Below are 18,895 nucleotides of genomic sequence, written 5' to 3' on the forward strand. Positions count from 1 at the left end.
TGGGCGAGCCCTGGAAAGGCGAGTCTGGGCATGCCCGGGAGATGTGCGTCTGGGCCTGTCCGGGCGGCCTGGGCGAGCCCGGCATGGTGATCGCTCCCTGGCCGCGTCCTCGGCAGGTGCAAGGCGATTGTGTATACCCAGCAGTAACCGCTACAATACAAGTATAATTGGTGAAAAAAAAACGCTTAAATCTACCTGTAATTCAAAATGTTAAGTTTCCAGCTGAAGATAAATACAATTATTGCAGGCAGTAAACACAATACAATGTAAAAAATAGTGTGAATCACATTTATTTTGCATTTTGCTTTTTAATCAAAAGGAAATAACCTTATTTGCAATGTTTTAATCCACATTGGTGGAGATAGAAATTTGACACAGGTGTATCTTTCATTTTTTGCAAATTACACAATGGCGCTAATGACAAAAAAATGAGTTTAAAAAATTATTGACAAAGCTACCTATCTCAAAAGGCTATCATATCTTATTACACTCATATCAACCCAATAAACATTTTAGTACTACTTTGGTTTGGTCCCCCCAGGTGGTACCGATATCTGCTCTGGCCCATGGACTATATAGGAGCTGCGGAGGTGCCGCGTAGTGGCAATGAGGAGAATAATATTAGTGTCGTAACTTGGATGACGATTTCATCACATTCTCCCTGCGCTTAGAACTTGACTAGTCGATAATGAACAGCAGACACATATTGATAAACAGCAGAGGGATACATAGGAATGCAAAGAACAAAATACATCGGAAGGATGTTACTGCCAGTCGAACGCCCAGGGGCCATCAATCCCGAATGCAGGGTTACTGCATTTCAACCGCGCACTCGTAGCCTGGTTAGCAATCATTTCCCAGATATAGATGTACCGAGGAGGAAATCCCAATCAAGAAGATATCGAACCGAGCAAGCAGTGTTCATCCCAGGGAGAAGACGATGAGCCCGTGGGTCGCAGTAGTCTTACAGTGGGGTAGTCGGCACAGTAGCTAGATTAGATAATTTGTACCTTGTCGAACAGTGGGGTAGTCGGCACAGTAGCTAGATTGGTTAATTTGTACCTTGTCGAACAGTGGGGTAGTCGGCACAGTAGCTAGATTGGTTAATTTGTACCTTGTCGAAGAGCGAATTGCCATATGTCGCACAGCGCATTACAGTTAGCCTCCACATCGGCCTGTCCCTGACTAGGCTCCCAAGGGTTCATGGTCGATCCATGTTAGGTCCAGGTCGTCATGGAATAATAGCGAGGTCAGGGGTACACATCGAGGGAGAGAGAGAATCGATGAGAGCGATTCGGAGCCATAACGAGAGTTACTCGACACCGGCAGAGGCCCCTTTGAAATCCATCGCCCATCGCTCCCACGGTCTAGTAGCCCTGCTTGAGGGTTGAGTGTTGTAAAACGTGGTTTGAGTTCCGCACATACAGGACAGTCGCGACAGCCCCGGCGAACGGTCGACACTAATCCTGGGGTGTCGTGAAAAGCGCGCAGACCCTCCGTGATTCATACTCCTCCGAGGCCTCCGTTCATCTCGAAACGCAGACGGCATATCTCGTCCCGTCCTGCAGACGGCATATCTCGTCCCGTCCTGCAGTACAGCGCTCTGTGAAGCGGTAATTACCCCGGACGGACACGCACGACATGCAATGTCACGTGTACCCGAACCTAAATTGTCCTTCCGGTACCTTACTTAGAGGTAAAGCTTGGCGGAACGAAGAAGATTGGCTAAACCGGATTCGCCAACCATCCATCCATTCAATGCTTCCATTGAATGGCTCAGATCTAGCCGGATCGCTCCATGCACCGACGCCATGGAGTACCGCAATTCCCCGGATGGATTGTCCATCCATAGATGTCCCGGATGGATTGTCCATCCACGGATTTCCTATCGACAAACCCGAGAGAATGTTCTCATCTCACCCCCTCACTCATCCATCCCCCCCCCCCCCCCCTCCGAGATTGCAGCTGCGCACCGAAGTCGAGCGACCTTCACAGTCTGGGTCAGAGGGAAATGGAAACAGGCAGCGACCGGGCGAGGCATCTCGCAGTCTCGAAACGTGTCGTGGAAACGAGCCAAGAGCTCTGTCCTAGAAATAACAAGCCAAGAGTCAAGGGCGATCAGGCAGGACGGTGCCTCCGTGGCTTGCTCAGGAGACAAGGGAGTCGGGCGCCACACTCAATGTTACCATTTCATGAGGTCACCGTGTACTCCCAAATGCACCCCCAAATGCCCCATGGTCCTATCGAATAACGGCATGAGTCCCCGTTGAGTGCTAGACGCCCCGAAGGCCTATGGTCTCAGCAAATAACGGCTTTCGAGTCCCCGTTGTTGGCTAAACGGCACGGGCGCGCGACCTCTAGGTAGCGCCGCGTTATGACACGCACGCATGTGCTGGGGCGGTCAGGTTGAGTATTTCCACTTTCTCTGGAGTTACCAAGGTACATGGAAACTTGAGTAAACGTACTACCTCTAGATACCACCGCGTTATGACACGCACGTATGTGCTGGGGCGGTCAGGTTGATTTCCGCTAACCGAGGAGTTACCAAGGTACATGGAAACTTGAGGAAACGAACCCCGATGACGAGAGCGCGTGAAGCACGCAATTACGTTGACGCGGTAGGGCAAATGCGTGATTAGTCGGTGACGTCATCAATTGGTTCGGGCACGTGCGGGTGGGTTTGACGGCGATTCGCCCCGTCCTCGGATTCCCCGAGCAGAGTTCCAGCTGAGCGGTATCCCCGCATGGAGTAAAGTGGCGCACCGAAACTATAGTCTCGCGTCCTGAATACGAACCCGGTCGACGAGTGGATTGTATTACCTAGGGCGCACTGCCTTCAAGGGAAACCGAAAGTCTAACTCGGCCTGTCGAACCAGTGCGGCACGCTGAGGCGAGTGGGCGAGCACGCTGGGCAGCGATAAATTGCACGTCCTGAAGTAGCGTCTCGTTCGATGGCTTTCGGGCCGGGTTTGTCCGGAGTTAGATGCGGGGAATAGCGTCAACAGTGCTGTAGCCATTCCCGCTATCACCCGAGCAAAGAGGATGGTGGGCAAGACCGGTAGGCGGTCATTCGAATACCGGTAGGCGGTCATTCGCATACCTCGTGCCATGGTATATGATCATCTAGCTTGATACGACAAAGACCGGAAGGCGGTCATTCGAATACCGGTAGGTGGTCATTCGAATACCTCGTGCCATGGTATATGATCATCTAGCTTGATACGACAAAGACCGGTAGGCGGTCAGTCGAATACCGGTAGGCGGTCATTCGAATACCTCGTGCCATGGTATATGATCATCTAGCTTGATACGACACATTCACATTCCCCTGTAGTGCCCGAGTGCCGTGAAAGTTTATGAAGATCCCGCTCGACATCCTTAGAAGCTGCCGCCAGACGAGGCTCGCTGCCTGTCCGTTAATCGCGACAGAGATGACGGCGCCGACAAGCCGGACATCCGTGCTGTGCCGAGTCCTCGAGTGGTGCCAAACGAGCCTCAAGCGTTGAGGCGATTCCGGGCAGCGGAGTTCGCCAGCCTCGCTGAGTAGCCACGCGTAGGTGGGATTCCGACCAGCAGCAATCGGGGCCGCCGGCCTCGCAGAGTAGGGCCTGCGGGGGGAATCGCATGCGATTCGTGTGAAGAAGGGGTCCATCCAGCGAAGATGCAGCGCGCGCAACTCGCGTGTCGTGCATAGTAGGGATTCCATCCAGCGATGGTGCAGCGCACGCGATTCGTGCATAAGAGGGGTTCCATCCCGCGATGGGTGCAGCGCGTGCGATTCGTACGTAGAAGGGGTTTCATCCCGCGATGGGTGCAGCGTGCGCAATTCGCACGTAGGAGGTGATTCCGACGAGCAGCGATCGGAATCGTCGGCCTCACAGAGTAGTGCCCGCGATGGGTGCAGCGTGCGGCTTCGCGTAGGAGGTGATTCCGACGAGCAGCGATCGGAATCGCCGGTCTCACAGAGTAGTGCCCGCGATGGGTGCAGCGTGCGGCTTCGCGTAGGAGGTGATTCCGACGAGCAGCGATCGGTCGGGCAGGCCGGCCGAGTAAGGCGTGACAGACATGGGAGTCGTGTACACTCGCGTGGAAATCTCGTCTCGTGTCGAGGCACGCAAATCTAGGATGATTCTCTCAGACGAAGCCGTTAGCGTTTCCCGCAACTGAGGCTAGACTCGTACCTTCGGCTCCAAGCACGTCCGACGACCCAACGGGGTTTCAGCCGCAGGACGTTTCCCAGTAGCATCGTTCTCCAGGCGTCTTGCTGGAGTTCGGACCTCGGGAGAGCAGTTCGTGCTTTGACAACGTACTTCCGGAACAAAATGCTTGTGTGGTTCCAATGCATCCGGTCCCTTCGTGGCAGACCGGCAGCGAGAGTAGTTGGAGCTCCGTGGCTTTCGCTAGCTCGACGGGTCCTCCGCTGGGCATTCTTCTCCGAGGTGGGCATCGCAGGAGCGTGGGCATCATCTCGATTCCGAGCGATGTCAGGAGAGAATTTCGATTAAGTGTTGTAAAAATCAAGATACAACATTGTCCCAAGAGTAGGTTTAATCGAAATTCGTTCTCGACAGCATCTAGAGAGAAACCAATAAGCATTGTATTAATATTACTACAGGTGAATACAGGTGCGTACAGGTGGTATAATGATAAATGAGCTGATGGTATATATAGCAGAATCGTTAACATTCTACGGAAGCCCAGAGTCGCTATAGAGTTACATTGCGATGATGGATGAACATCTCCTGTCTGCGCTGAAAGGCAGTCTCTTTTCTATAGGAGCCGCGGAGGTGCCACGTAGCGGCAATGAGGAGAATAACATTAGTCGTAACTTGGATGACGATTTCATCACAATATGTGTAAATATATATATATATATATATATATTGTTACGGAAACGGAGCACGGCACTCCCCTTAGCGGGGGGGGGGGGGGTTAATCCCCCTTTTATTTTCACTGGCCGTCTCCGATCCTGAAGCTACCCCGCTCCACAAGGCAGGGGGGCAACCCCGTTCGAGACCGCGGACAAGATGTTATTTTGCCGAGCGGATTAGCAGCCCGCGGCTCGAACCATTAGCAATACTAAACCCGATTCGTATGCGTCGGCCAAATCGTGCCACAGGTATTCAATGGGGAAATCACAAAGACGATCGGATGTGAAGGAAAGAAGGCAAAGGTAGGAAGAACAGAGATTTATTAATTATTTGCACAAACCAAAATCAAGAAGAGAAGAAATAAAAGTAATATACAGGACAATGGAAGGATCAGAAGGACACAGAGCAATTTCTAGCTTATACAAGCTTAACTTATTCCCAGGGAGAAGACACACAAAACAAATTCACGTACACAAAAGGATGGAATGGCAGGAATGGGTGGAGGGATGAGAAGGTTCAGGTCCGTGCAAATGGCAGGGCTGGAGGTGACAGCTCTGACTTCTCGCACTCTGGTTCACAGAACGGGCGACAGGGAGATCCGAGGACCGCGGCACGTCGAGGTTCGCGTGCCCGCACTGGTTGTTCTTCAGAGTGCTGGTTGGTATCGCGAGCAGGGCGTGCCGATTCTCATTCGCCTTGTGCTCCTTGGTTATGCGCTTTCCTCTCCAGAACTCACTCTCTCCTCCTCAACTGAACTCTCTCAACTGAGCTCCGGTGGACTGCGGTGGGGGGCTCCGCGCGACGGGTTATATAACCACGCCCATGGAACTTTCGCGAACCTCCTCGAACGCTCTCTCTCCGCCCTCTCAGGCCAAACCCCTCATCCTTGGTTGGTTGATCGGGGCTGGTTCACTCCTCCCTTTGATGACGAGGTGGGGCCACACCCTTCTTCCCCGAGTTGACCGCGTGTTCAATGGAGGGCGAATGCAGTTGGCAATGCAGGTTCTGGGGCAATTGAAAGGGGATTCTACCTTAGTTGATCTGGTGCAATGCAGTGTCAATTAATGGGAAACAGAGCCTTAAACTAACATAGAATAAGAACTAACTATAGAGAGGTTCTATGGTGGCCTACGTGCTTGTATATGGACTAGCTACGGTGCACTCATTTCAATTAACAGCCAATTAAAAGCGGAAATGTACACAGGAAATTTAATACTAAATTTACAAAGTGAAGGTTCTAAAAACCGTAACAATATATATATACAGACTTGGCATTTAATATGGATTTTTTTTTTTTCTTGACTTGGGTTTACTTTCTGAACTCAGTATATCAATCTGGTGAGTTTATTTTACCCTTCGGTGATGTCTTTGTTGAAAGAACGATGTCACTGATTGTCTTTTGCAGCAAGAAGTCAATAACAGGATTATATCACAGGTGGCGTGACAAAATGTAAGGACAGGTACATTTGACGATTGGCTTCACAATCGGGTATATAAGGGTTGTTGCGTTCTGTATTAGTGGAAAACAACTGCTGCACATCTACAAAAGTTATTGCCGCTTCCTCTGGAGATGGTCCGTCAACTTGACAATGCTGTTTGTCATGGAGTGGTGGCTTTACGAAATTCTGGCATGAAACAGCGTGCTATTGCTCGGCAGTATGGCATCACTCAAGGTCAGGTGTCAAAGATCCTGAAACGAAATGCTCAGAGGGGTGTCCCTACTCCAATACCGAGGCCAGGACGTCCACGCAGAACCACAAGGAGAGATGATCGCCAGCTGCACTGGTTAGTCTGCAATGGCCGTACCAAGTCAGCTAATCGGCTTAGGGCTGAGTGGCAGCAACTGACAAATGTGCCTGTATCCAGAAGGCTAGTCAACCAACTACTGGTTCAAGCAGGCTATCGTGCCAGGCGTCCCCTGAGAAAGCCACGCCTGACCAGACAACACAGCCAGCCAACACAGCCAGCCGATTGCAGTGAGTCAGAGAGCACCGTCAATGGCAGCCAGGACACTGGAATCACGTGACCTTCAGTGACGAGTCTAGATTTCTGGTCTATCGTCAAGATGGCCGCGTCTGAGTGCGCAGACAAGTGCATGAAGCCCACAACGAAGATTGTATAGTGCCAAGAGTCCAAGCTGCAGGTGGTGGGGTGACCGTTTGGGCTGCCTTTCATGCAGGGGGCAAAACTGACCTGGTTGTTCTGAATGGAAACCTGAACCAGTTCAAGTACATGGTCATTCTGGAAGAAACATTGCTTCCATTTTCTCGTGCAGCCTTTAGAGGAAACTTTGTCTTCCAGGATGACAATGCACGGCCTCATCGTGCTCGCATGATCCAACACTTTCTTGCTGACCATGGTGTAGAGCATATGGAGTGGCCTGCCAAGTCCCCGGATATGAATCCGATGGAGAACTTGTGGGCAGAATTAATGCGTCAAATCGACAACTTGGACCAGCAGCCTACCTCTGTGCGTGAATTGCAGCAGACTATTGTCACTGCATGGCAAGCGATTCCTGTCCAAACCTTGGCAAATCTCGTGAACAGCATGCCTCGACGTGTACATGCTCTCCTGAATGCTCGTGGGGGTTACCCGAAGTACTGAACTGTAATTTTACTGTCCGTAATCCCAGTCATAATTTAGCTTTTGTTTTTGTTGAAATTTTTTTTGCCTAATGTGCAAAATAAAGAGATACTTCTGGAAAACGTACAGAAGTTTAACACAGTACTGTCCGTGAATTGAGTTCGATATCAGTTTACATCACTTTCAAGGATCAATTAATTTGCTTCGAAATGTCAAATGTGGTTTTTGTTTCTTTTAAAGGTCACATTAACAAAATCTAGAATAATTTCAACATAATTCCAATGAACATTTGGTTCTAAGTCATTTTTAAAAGTAAGTTCACCCCCACAAAAAAAATATTCCATATTAAGTGCCAAGTCTGTGTATATATATATATATATATATATATATATTGTTGTGGATATGAGAATGTTTTTTTTATTTTATTGTTGTGGTAAAATGTTGTTGTAAAAGGTTGTTGTAAAATATCACCCCTCCTCCCTCTGTTTGTGGTTGTATAAAGGTCAAAAGGGCGTTCCCGTAGTTAGTCCATAAAACATACATGCAGGACACGATATATCTTTTTTTGACAGTTATATCCTTATTATGTGTATTAGTGTAAGGCTGTGTCTTCCATTAATTGAAATACTCCATTGCACCAGTGAAAGAGAATAGATCCCCCTTCCTTCCCATCCCCAAAATCTCCCTTTCCTTCCCATCCCCGAAACCTCCATTTCCATATTACATCCCCTCTCGTCACTGCTGAGCCTCGATTGCCCATATTACCTCCCCTCCAATAACCGCCATTGACCACGAGGCTCGAGTCGGGGAAGAAAGGCGTGTCTCCACCTCGTCATAGAGGGGAGGAGTGAGCCAGCCCCACTCGACCAACCATGAGCCAGGGGTTTGGCTAGAGAGGGCGGAGGAAGAGCGATCAGGGAGGTTCGAAAAGGTTGATGGGGCGGGGGCCTATATAACCCAGGGCAGGGCGTGTCCAAGGAGAGATGCGTTTTTACAGAGGAGAGCAGAAGACAGAAAGGCCAGGAGTTGGTCAGGGATGCACAAGGAGTTGGTCTGAGTTGGTCTGAGTCAGTTGCCTGAGAAGGGTCAGTGGTTGCGTTGGTGAGGAGTCGGTGGTAAAGAGTGAGGGACCAAGAAAGAGAGAGAAAGAGTCCTGAAGCAAGAGAGGAAGTTGTTGAACTGGGTGGGACTAAGCAAGAGAGGAAGTTGTTGGACTGGGTGGGACTAAGGAAGGAGAGAGAACCCGTCACACCAATCCCCCAAGCTCCGCGTTGGCTCCACCAAGCGTTCAGCTCCACCAAGCTCCGCGTTGGCTCCACCAAGCGTTCAGCTCCACCAAGCTCCGCGTTGGCTCCACCAAAGCTCCGCCAAGCTCCGCGTTGGCTCCACCAAGCGTTCACCTCCAGCCATCCACCTCCTGCCATTCCTGCAATTCCCCGCGTGAGTCAGTGTCTTTTGTTTGTTCTGTCCTGGGAATAAATTAAGTCTGTAGGTAAGCTAATCATTTTCCCTGTGTCACCTGCGTCTCATGTGCCTGTAAATAAACGTGACTGCTTTATTTTTGCTTGTGTGTAAATAGTCAATAAATTCAGTAGTATTTCCAAACCTTTCTTTGCCTTCGTTTTCCTCTTTGCATTGCGTCGTTTTCGTCTTTTCCCTCATTGAGCAGCTGGGGTGCGATACGGCCAAAGTCTGGGTGAATCGGGTGAGTTTTGTTAGGTCGCGGTCTTACACCACTGCTCGGTCTATAACATCTGTCCGCGATCTGTAACAATTGGTGTCTGGGAGTGAGATTCGGGGCCCGAACCAAATTTTTAAAACATCTAAAAAAAAATTTGCTCAAAATTACGAGCTGCCGAAATTTGTTTTTTTTTAAAGCAAAACCCGAATTTTGAAATCGCGCCATGGCTGTTCAAGGCGACGGGATGCCGGTGGGAGAGATAGACGGGGTAGAATCGACCCAGGACCCCAGGGAAGAAGTGGGAAAAGTGGTGGAGGAGAGTAAAGAAGGTGTGGTTGAGGGTGTATCAGGTGCACAAAATGGCGCTCTCACGCACGAGGTATCAGGCGCGCAAAAAGGCGCCTCGTACGAGCGCGCGGCAGCCGAGCCCGCGGTGCCAACGGCCTGGGATCCATTTCTTGCAAATTTGTTGAAATTTTTGACCCAGTGGGATGAAGAAAACAAAATGTATGCCCAGGGGCTCATATCCAACAGGGAAATTAACAACATGGGTGTTCAAATGACTAAGGAACTAAAAGAAAAAACTGAAGAAACAACGAACGGAATGAGGGCCGATAGGGAGGCAAGGGAGCAGAGGGACAGAGACCGCAAGTTGGGCGAAAGGGTCCCACGGGTGCACGACGAGGTAAAGCGGGTCGAAAAGCGCTGGTTGAGTGAAGCGGAGGAAAGCACGGGTACAATGACGGGGGTAGAAATCGCGACACGGGGTTTGGAAAAGCCGGCGACCGATGAGGTAAAGGGAATTTTATTAAATCCAACGGTCGTCGAGGTGAGTAAAGAAAAAGCGGAAGTGGGCATTGAAATTGAAGAGATGACGGAGGTAGCCCGGGAATTGCAGGGAGAAATGGATTATGTACAAAGTCCCTGCTCACATCACGATGCTGTGCTTAACCCGAATGGAAGTTTGCAGGTTCGCGTGGAGAAAAGGATCCCCCAGGTGAGTCGTGCTGTATATTGTGCGGGTAGATTTTGCAGGAGGATGTTTAGCGACAAAAGAATTTTCGCGCGCTTGGGATCGAGGAAGCACCCGGGCGTTGGTGAAGGGTCCCGTGTGAGTGGAAATGGCACGCGTGTGAGGAAAAAGTGTGCGTCGGCGAGTGGGTGTGTTATAAAGTGTGGGAGTGAAACCGAGTGCGAGCGAGAATGCACGTCGGGGTGTACGGAGTGTGGCACGAATAGTGAGTTGGTGGTGGCGCAGGTGCGAGAGGGCACATCGGAGCGCGAGTGTGAAACCGAGTGCGAGCGAGAATGCACGTCGGGGTGTACGAAGTGTGACACGGAGAGTAAGGTGGTGGTGGAACGTGTGCGAGGAAGCACACCTGAGTTGGTCATGGCGCGGGTGTGGGAGAGCCCATGTGAGCGCGTTAGTGGGTGGATGCAAGAGTGCACGCCCATGGTGAGTGTTACGGAGGACGTAACGGAGGAGAGGTGTGGACCAAAGTGTGCGCGAGAGGTGTGGTGTGTAACAGGGAGAGCGTTGGTGGAATGTACGGACGGCGTTGGAACGCCAGGTTTTGTGAGGGTGAAAGGGGTAGCGTATGCTTGTGAGCATGCAAGTAAAGCATCGATGGTAACCAGGTTAGCGGTTAGGGCGACGGATAGCCGATGCGAGCACTCGGGGCGCGGGGTGCTTTGTTGGGTGCGAGGCCCGGCGCCGATCGAAGCTGCGTCGTTTCTCTTCGAAGCGTCGTTGCCGATTCGGGCTTGGCCCCGCCCCGCACGGTCGAGTCCGGGCTTTGTCGGGCGAGGCGACCGGTCCGGTTCAAGGGCGAGTGGGAGGAGGCGGAACGGTGCCCCTCGTGGGGACGGGGTTCCGACCGGGGGAGATTGAGCCATCGGGCCCGGGACCGCAAGGTGCCGCGCCGAGATGGTGCGTGGAGCCTCGGTCCAACCAAACCACCTCCCTTAAACCGAAAGCCGGACGGATTCAACCTGCAGGCAACCAAACCACCCAAATTCATTGCTCGGCTTTACGAAGCCGAGTTTAATGATGTCATGACGCACCGAGGCTAGGATATAGCGGACTGTGATGATGGTGATCGTGATAGTGATAGTGTTTTGGACCCAAAATTAGAGAAAAACAAAATTTGATGATTGGCAAAGGATTGGCAGTAATGATTGGCAGATGATGGGCAGTGATTGGCAAAAATTTTGATTTATTGAAATTTGATGTGCAAAATTGGTAGTGAGCGATGGGCCCGGTGGGTAAGGGTGGCATCCCTGCCCCCCTTCCCATGTGGGGCAAATGCGCAATAGTTTATGGGGTGTATGGCAGTGAAAACTAGCCCGGGTGGGTTAGGATATTGATAGGGATCTAGCGAAGATGACATTAGGTAACGTTAAGGTTAGTTAGTGACTGATACCTGTAGTGGGGACGCAGGTAGATTAGTGTGGATGATAATGACGAGGGAGCGCAATAGTTTAAAGGGGCGACTGGGAAGCGCAAGTTTCAGAGGGGAGTAGTTAGCTGAGATGATGCCGTGTGTGTGAGGATTGAACAGGTGAGAATTGAACAGGTGTGATTGCACAGGTGTGCAACTGAACAGGTGAATGGAGCAGTGTATGAGGAAGTAGTGGTGATTGCGTGTTGTGTTGACCAAATGGTCCAGGAAGAGGAGGAGGGTGCAGGTGGCACCAGGTAGGATTGCACAGGTGTGCAACGACAGGTGAATGAAAGACAGGTGTATGGAATAAATGGTATGGAGTATAGGAATGGATGGTCGTGGAGTGAGTGTGGTGGAAATTGTGGAGTGGAGTGGATGGTGCGAAGGTGTGAATGGGGGAAGAGTGGACCCCCATCACGGATACCCGGGGCGGGTAGTGTAAGTGTTAGGTAGAGGGTACAGGTAAATTGTGGTTGGATATTGGCATCGGTGGTGCGGGTGAAAGAATGGTCTTTGGATGGGTGCATTAGTGTTGTGGAAATGGCTGGGCGTGTAGCCTGTTAGTGTGTGTAGTTGGTTTGGGCACTCCACCACTGTGAGGATGTCGGCCAGGTGAGGCCGCGGGTGGGCTCTGGGAGCCGGTAGTAGTTGTTGTGGATGGGGCCCGAGGATCCGGAGGACGGACCCGGGTAGCCCAGTGCCAGAGAGGGCACCGAGTGGGGAGAGCGCCAGAGGGCCTTCCCCAGGTAGATAGGTTAGGGTAAGGAGCAGGTAAGCTCGGAGGCAACTGCAGTGGTGGAGGTGTGCAGGTGGGTAGACCCGCTGGGAGAGGTACACGTCGCGGCCCAGAAATTGTGCGAGGGCACCGGGAGATGAATCGGGGGAGTGAGACCCCAAATTGAAAAGCACCACAGTTTGGTCAATGGGAATTGGTTTTTAGAACCCATAGTGTAAGTGGCCAATGGATTGGCAGGGAAAGACCCCGGGTAGTGTAAAGTGTGTTAAAGTCATTTAGAAAGTAGTTAGGATGAAGTCTCCTCGCACCATCTGCATCCACTCACCTGAGGTGACAGGAACTCCACACCATGCCATGTTTAATTATTTTTATGATGCAAATGTTTGGATTGTGAGACGCATCATGACGTGGGTGTGACATTGTGCATAATTCCATCTCTTCCTCCTTATGAGGATTGATGATGAATTGATGATGGCAAATTTTTGAAGTAGAGGGATTGTGGAGACGAATTTGGTATAGGGGAAATATGGGGAAGACGTGACAGTAGTGACGAATTGGTAATGTGTAGATTTTGTACATATGGGGTAAGGGCAAGGGTAGGCTAGGTGACAGGGGGGTGACGTACGGTAGGGACGAGCTTTCTCACTTCGCCCTCCGTACGCATTTCGCCTTGCATTGCCTTATTGACGTGTACCCTTGTGACCTTACCCCTCGCTCAATTGTCTTTCTTTTGTCTCCCACATGACCTGTGCGCCGTTGGGCGCCGAGGGGAGCGTGCGTGGGTCGGCCATTGTGCGCCCGAAATTCCCAGAACCAGCTGTCTGCATCGATGCACCACATTATGGACCACAAGTCTGTGGCCGAGCACCACTTATGGACCCCATGGGTTGGGGCATGGCCCCTCTGCTGGAACCGGCCATGAGGGCCCGAAATCTTGCTGGCGGACCTTGGCCACAGGGCACCGATGCCCCACAGGTGAAGCACACGTAGTCGGCCCTGTGGGCCATAAATAAAGCAAATAAAAAGGACACATTGGGCACACTTTATTGAAAATAGGCCGCCAGTAAGCAAAGCAAAAGAATGACAACATCTGGAAGACCAAAAATAATAACCAGCAGAGGGAGCCGAAGAGCAAGAGATCACCTGCAGGGTTTGGGTTTGTTGGATTTATTTTATTGATGAACAGTGGTGACTGCACTGATTGGTGCTTGAGGGTGTGTTGGTGCGTTATAGGTGCTTTCATGGTGCATTGATGCAGAGCAGACTGTCTCCCCCCCAGAAAGAACAATTACAGGTCCTGGGTTAGTTTTGTAAATAAAAATAGCGTCAGTGTAAATAATGCTCCCTACCGTCAGTGTTTAGTTTGAAGACCATTCCGCAATTCGGTTAACTGTGGGCGTAAGTCTGTTAGGCAGGGTGCAATGGAGCAGCGGGACACATTTATTTATGTTTTAAAACTGTCGCACTCAGGGTCAGGTTAAAAATAGAGGGAACTACACCTACGTGTCACACTAAAAGTAAAAGTTGTAGGCCCGGGACGTGCCTAAGGGGAGGAGGGTGCAGTGTTGTGGATATGAGAATGTTTTTTTAATTTTATTGTTGTGGTAAAATGTTGTTGTAAAAGGTTGTTGTAAAATATCACCCCTCCTCCCTCCGTTTGTGGTTGTATAAAGGTCAAAAGGGCGTTCCCGTAGTTAGTCCATAAAACATACATGCAGGACACGATATATCTTTTTTTGACAGTTATATCCTTATTATGTGTATTAGTGTAAGGCTGTGTCTTCCATTAATTGAAATACTCCATTGCACCAGTGAAAGAGAATAGATCCCCCTTCCTTCCCATCCCCAAAATCTCCCTTTCCTTCCCATCCCCGAAACCTCCATTTCCATATTACATCCCCTCTCGTCACTGCTGAGCCTCGATTGCCCATATTACCTCCCCTCCAATAACCGCCATTGACCACGAGGCTCGAGTCGGGGAAGAAAGGCGTGTCTCCACCTCGTCATAGAGGGGAGGAGTGAGCCAGCCCCACTCGACCAACCATGAGCCAGGGGTTTGGCTAGAGAGGGCGGAGGAAGAGCGATCAGGGAGGTTCGAAAAGGTTGAGGGGCGGGGGCCTATATAACCCAGGGCAGGGCGTGTCCAAGGAGAGATGCGTTTTTACAGAGGAGAGCAGAAGACAGAAAGGCCAGGAGTTGGTCAGGGATGCACAAGGAGTTGGTCTGAGTTGGTCTGAGTCAGTTGCCTGAGAAGGGTCAGTGGTTGCGTTGGTGAGGAGTCGGTGGTAAAGAGTGAGGGACCAAGAAAGAGAGAGAAAGAGTCCTGAAGCAAGAGAGGAAGTTGTTGAACTGGGTGGGACTAAGCAAGAGAGGAAGTTGTTGGACTGGGTGGGACTAAGGAAGGAGAGAGAACCCGTCACACCAATCCCCCAAGCTCCGCGTTGGCTCCACCAAGCGTTCAGCTCCACCAAGCTCCGCGTTGGCTCCACCAAGCGTTCAGCTCCACCAAGCTCCGCGTTGGCTCCACCAAAGCTCCGCCAAGCTCCGCGTTGGCTCCACCAAGCGTTCACCTCCAGCCATCCACCTCCTGCCATTCCTGCAATTCCCCGCGTGAGTCAGTGTCTTTTGTTTGTTCTGTCCTGGGAATAAATTAAGTCTGTAGGTAAGCTAATCATTTTCACTGTGTCACCTGCGTCTCATGTGCCTGTAAATAAACGTGACTGCTTTCTTTTTGCTTGTGTGTAAATAGTCAATAAATTCAGTAGTATTTCCAAACCTTTCTTTGCCTTCGTTTTCCTCTTTGCATTGCGTCGTTTTCGTCTTTTCCCTCATTGAGCAGCTGGGGTGCGATACGGCCAAAGTCTGGGTGAATCGGGTGAGTTTTGTTAGGTCGCGGTCTTACACCACCGCTCGGTCTATAACATCTGTCCGCGATCTGTAACAATATATATATATATATATATATATATATATATATATATATATATATATATATATATATATATATATATATATATATATATATATATATATATATATATATATATATAGGAACGATGTGAAGGAAGAAAAGAAAGAATTAGGAGAGAGAGAAATAAAAAAAACTGTATAGAGCATTTAAATTGCACCAGATGTGGTAATAAATGTGAATTGTTACTCACATCTTGCCGACTCTGGGACAGAAGACGCCATTTGTATTTTTGCTGCCTTTATCTCTATCCCGCTTAAAATCATGTGTGGGCACGGGCAACCTGCTAGTTATTACTCCCGCCAGGGAGTAATGCATTCGATTGTGTCCGTCCGAGTGTGTGTTCGTGTGTGTGTTCGTATGTTTGTTAACAAAATATCTGGAAAAGTTCTGAACGGATTTGGATGAAAGTTGGTGGGATGATTGCCATTCTGATAAGGAAGAATTGATTAGTTTTTGGTGAAGCTCAGGATGTTATTCCGGATCCAGGAATTTTTTGAAGGATTTTTTTTACCATTGGAAGATGGGGCTCAGCAGCGGCCACCCACAGCGGGAGTATGTGCTCCACTGAGTGCCGTTCTCGTATAATATTGTGGCGGACACAATGGCTCGCTGGCACGGTGACACCATTCCGCGCACCAAGAGGGTGTCGGCCACACCCGAGGGGTAGGCGTGGCCTCGGGATATACACGGGGCTCGCAGCCCCGAGCAAGTCAGTGCTGCAGTTTGAGCTTTACAATAAAGACTCTTTTGACCCTACACGTTGTGGCTTACCTTCTTTGGCAAACAAGTTGCGTGCGTAGCACCACGCTACACTGGTGACCCCTTTTGGTTCAGCCGTCGCTGACCACAGAATGCGCCATGGCCAGCAACGCGGTCGCGGTAAAGCTCCCTGAGTTTTGGGAAGCACAGGCCGAGGTATGCAGGCCGAAGCACAGTTCCAGCTTCGAGGAATAACGGCGGACGAGACGCGTTACTATCACGTGATCGCCGCCTTCGGGCCCGGCACGGCCACCCGAGTCGTGTCCATCCTGCAGCACCCACCGGCGGAGCACAGGTACACGGCGCTCAAAGGTCTCCTCATCGCCACGTTCGGCCTCACGGAGCTCGAACGGGCGGACCGCCCCCTGGACCTTCGCGAACTCGGCGACACACGACCATCGGTACGGATGGACTACATGCTGTCGTTGCTGGGTGACAAAGCCCCGGATTTTTTATTCCGGGCGCTTTTTCTACGCCAGCTACCGGCACAGGTACGCCTCACGTTGGCCGGTTCCAAAATAGGGGAACCCCACGATCTGGCCGTCGAGGCCTACAAGTTTTTCGCGTCTTGTGACACGAGGGCGAGCTTCGGTGCGGCCGTCATGGATCCCGAGGCTGATGCGCATGCACACCTCGTGGATCCCGAGACTGATGCGCATGCACACCTCGTGGCCGCCGCCATGCCCCGCCCACCACCACTGCAGCGGCGAAAGCCGCGGCCTCCGCCGCTCCCGCCGCAAGCCTGGTGCCGTTTCCACACCAGGTTCGGCCACAAGGCTATGAAGTGTTGCCCGCCGTGCTCGTTTGGCAAGTCGGGAAACGACCGAGCCGACGCTCAGAAGCGGCCCTGAGCGTCGGCAATTCCGGCAGCCTCTGATTCATTATGGACACCTTGTCCGGGCACCGCTTCCTCTGCGACACAGGAGCGCAGGTAAGCGTCATCCCAGCCCACGCGTCCGACAAGCGGGCCAGGGCCCCACGTTGCTTGCAGCCAACGGTACACCCATACGCACATTCGGGAAGCGCTGCCTCTCCCTGCGGTTCGGAAGGCAGCGCTTTCAATGGTCGTTCGTAACCGCCAGCGTGCCCATGGCATTGCTCGGTGCGGACTTCCTATGTGCAAATGGGTTGTTGGTGGATGTGCAGCACAGAAGGCTCGTCCAGGCCGAAACCTTTAGCTCGCTCGCTTGTTCGCTGAGCAGCTCGTTGAGCGGCTCGCTAAACGGTTCCGTCCCGGCGAGTTTGGTTTGTACGCTTCCGGCAGCGGATGACTTTACCCGCCTCCTCGCCAGTTTCCCGGCCCTCACACGGCCCACCTTCTCGGCGGTGGCCGTCAAGCACGGGGTGGAGCATCACATCCCCACCATCGGGCAACCGGTCTACGCCCGGGCACGCCGCCTCGAGCTGACGAAGCTCACGGTGGCGAACGCGGAGTTCGCTACGCTGGAGCGGCTGGGCATCGTGCGGCGCTCCAAGAGCGCTTGGGCATCACCGCTGCACATCGTGCTGAAGCCCGGCGGGGGATGGCGGCCGTGCGGGGACTACTGCCGCCTCAACGATGCTACCACCCCCGACCGCTACCCGGTCCCTCACGTCCAGGACTTTTCCGCCCGGTTGGTGAAAATGTCCCTCTTTTCCAAGGTGGACCTCATCCGCGGCTACCACCAGGTCCCCGTCAGGCCGGAGGACATACCGAAGACGGCCGTCATTACACCATTCGGCCTCTTCGAGTTTCTGCGGATGCCCTTCGGGTTGAAGAATGCGGCTCAGGCGTTCCAGCGGTTGATGGACAGCGTCTTGCGCGACTTGGATTTCGTTTATGTCTACCTGGACGACATCCTCGTCGCAAGCGCGTCCCGTGAGGAGCACCTCCGCCATCTCCGCATGCTCTTCGAACGCCTGGGCCAGCATGGCCTGATCATCAACCCCGCCAAGTGCCGGTTCGGCGTCGCCGAAATCGACTTTTTGGGGCACCGCGTCACCAGGCACGGGGCCATCCCCTTACCGGCCAAGGTGGAGGTGGTCAGGGGGTTTCCGCGCCCCTGCACGATCAAGGGGCTCCAGGAGTTCCTGGGCATGGTGAACTTTTATCACCGGTTCCTGCCCCGCATCGCCCAGCTCCTGCGCCCCCTGCACGAGGCCCTCCGGGGGAAGCCGGGCAAAGGTGACGTTGCTTGGACCGAGCCGATGGACGTGGCGTTCGCGGGAGCGAAGCTCGCCTTGACTAATGCCACCATGCTCGCGCACCCGGCGCCCGATGCACTGATCGCCCTCACCACCGACGCGTCGGACTACGCGGTGGGCGCGGTGCACGAGCAATGGGTGAAGGGAGCTTGGCAGCCGCTGGTGTTTTTCAGCCGGCAGCTCCGCCCGCACGAACGGCGGTACAGTACCTTCGACCGCGAGCTCCTCGGGCTTCACCTGGCGGTCCGGCATTTCCGCCATCTGCTCGAGGGCCGTTTGTTCACGGCCTTCGTCGACCACAAGCCCCTGGTCTTCGCGATGGCCAAGGTCGCCGAGCCGTGGTCGGCCCGGCGGCGGTGTCCGAGTACACCCGGCACGTCGCGGGGAAGGACAACCCGGTGGCGGATTGCCTTTCCCGGTCCGTCGCCCACGCGGTCCACCTCGGGATCGACTATGCCCGGATGGCGGCGGACCAGACCGCCGACCCCGACGTCCAGGCCTTGCGGACCGCCGTCATGAGCCTCCGCGTCACCGAGGTGCCGTTCGACGGCGCGGGAACGGCCCTCTTGTGCGACGTCTCCCTCGGCCGGCCTCGCCCCATCGTGCCCGCGGGCTGGCAGCGCCGGGTTTTTGACGCCATCCACGGCCTGTCCCACCCGGGCACGA

This window comes from Myxine glutinosa, chromosome 14 (genome assembly GCF_964187855.1).
Source record: "Myxine glutinosa chromosome 14, kmMyxGlut1.1, whole genome shotgun sequence".
In the NCBI taxonomy this organism is placed as follows: Eukaryota; Metazoa; Chordata; class Myxini; order Myxiniformes; family Myxinidae; genus Myxine; species Myxine glutinosa.